At 36.2% G+C, this 2377-nt stretch overlaps 1 pseudogene; it reads right to left on the bottom strand.

Moving 5' to 3' along the window:
- Positions 1–1027: 1027 nt before the first annotated feature.
- On the bottom strand, positions 1028–1888 carry LOC116898119 (annotated as a pseudogene).
- Between the last annotated feature and the right edge of the window lie 489 nt (positions 1889–2377).

A 2377-nucleotide genomic window follows, 5' to 3' on the forward strand; every position in this document is an offset into this window, starting at 1 on the left:
CGAAATGTAAATAAGAAATATCCAAGTTAATAAAGATGAAATTAGCAAAACTTCACTATGTTCAGCTTTTAAAACACGTGCACATGCCACATAAAGGTTTTACAGAAGTATTTAATTAGACATTTATTGCAATTATACACAGATGATATACTGTTTTTATTTGTATTTCGTATATCATAATGCAAAATTACAGAGAGGAGTCTCTCTTGCTATGAAACACCACTAACTAGGGATATATGGAATTCAGGATGTCTTCTAGAATTTTTAAGACCAGCTGTAATTTTCAATTATGACCTGCCACTTTAAAACAACTTAGTGATGAAATAACTTCTAAATGCATTGCTTTTCTCTATACTGGGGAGTCTTGAGACAATTTTAATGTGAAAATCATTGCCATTTATCTTTACTATGTTAGTTGTTTCAGTCTATGCCAACATTAATCATGGAAGTAAGTCAGTAACATTTATTACCGTATTTCTGAGTAACAGTTTGTATTTGTTTAAAGTCACTTTCTTTTTTTTAATAAAAAAATTTTATTTACTTAGAAGTATTCAAAATGTCAACAAAAACAGCCGCAATTATTTTGCAACTACAGAGTAGTATTCAGTAAACAGAACAACAATTATCTTCATATAAGCTGCATCAGAGACAACTGAATATGGAAAATATAAACCCAAAAGAAAACCAAAAGAAAAAAAAAACAGAAACAAAAAACCCAAACTACTGTCCCCATATATAACTAATTTGTGCTGTGCACCAACAAGAATCTACTTTAATTTCCATGCCAATTTACAACCCCCAGAGTGTACTGGGCAAAGTTAGTGGCTATTGAAAATACCACCAGGACAGAGCTATCTAAAGACACATTCGGTAGTGTGTTAACTATAAAAAAAAAGACACTGTACAATTTAAAAACAAATTTTACACAGCCTTACATTTCATTTTTTTTTTCTTTAAAAGGAGCGATTTGTGTACAGGGGTGTTAAATACTTTATAGACAAGAAAAAAAAACTGCGCTAGAACCAACTTATTCATCATCTTCTTCCTCTTCCTCATTCTCTTCATCCTCCTCATCATCTTCCTTTTCCTTCTTTTTCTTGCTTTTCTCAGCCTTGACCACCCCCTTTTTCTCTGCATCAGGTTTTCCTTTAGCTCTGTAAGCAGCAATATCCTTCTCACCCTTCTCCTTCAGCTTGGCGGCCTTCTTCTCATAGGGCTGCTTGTCATCTGCGGCAGTATTGCTCCAAGTCTCTCCACGTTTCTTTGTGACATCACCAATGGATAAGCCAGGATGCTCATCTTTGATTTTTGGCCAGAACAGAACAAGAAGGCCGAAGGAGGCCTCTAGGGTGCAATGGATTCCTTGAACTTCTTTTTGGTCTCTCCTCGAGGACGGGCGGGGCGGGGTAGGTTTTTTTTTTTTTTTTTTTATTATTAACTTGAGTATTTTTATATACATTTTCGAGTGTTATTCTTTCCAGGTTTCCGGGCAAACATCCCCTCCCCCCCTCCCCTTCCTTATGGGTGTTCCCCCAACCCTCCCCCATTGCTGCCCTCTCCCCAACAGTCTAGTTCACTAGTTCAGTCTTAGCAGGACCCAGGCTTCCCCCTTCCACTGGTGTCCTTTAGGATATTCATTGCAACCTCACGAGGGTAGGTTTTTATTTCTCTTTCATAACTAGCCTTGTCAGCCTTTGCCATATCTTCAAATTTCCCTATTTTCTTTAGCAGACATGGTCTTCCACCTTTCTGAGCACTTCTTGGAGAACTCTTAGAAGTTGACAGAAGCATCTGGGTGCTGCTTCTTGTACTCTTCCTGGCAGGTTTGCATGAAGAATGCATATGAGAACACTTTGCCTCTGGGCTTCTTAGAATCTCTTTTGCCCATGTTTAGTTGATTTTCTTCTGCGAGGCACAGAGTCGCCCAGTGCCCATCCTGCTCCCGCTTGCCACGGCGGTGTCTCTATGGAGACTGTATCTTAAAGTCATTTTCTAATAGAACTTTACTTAGGTAAAAATTTTAGCTGTAAAAACAATATTGTTCATCATCACAATGCATGGATGTTTGGGCACATATATAGTTGTGAATATAATAATACATACATTATCATGTTGTATGTTAATATATTTAGGCTGATAGTAATGTCTATAAAATGTATAATTCGAGTGGATAATATGAAGAAATCTTCATGATCTCTGTTATCTGTAAGCACATTGAAATAACTATGAATTATTTCAAGTGATTTTTATATATTTTCTTCATATTCATACATATTACAAATGTATGCCCTAGATCCATCAGGCTCTTAAATAATAAGCCAAATGATATGTAAAAAAAAAAATCCCCAAATTAAGAAATCTAATAGTCACCTCTTTA

The sequence above is a fragment of the Rattus rattus genome, chromosome 4 (assembly GCF_011064425.1).
Source record: "Rattus rattus isolate New Zealand chromosome 4, Rrattus_CSIRO_v1, whole genome shotgun sequence".
NCBI lineage: Eukaryota > Metazoa > Chordata > Mammalia > Rodentia > Muridae > Rattus > Rattus rattus.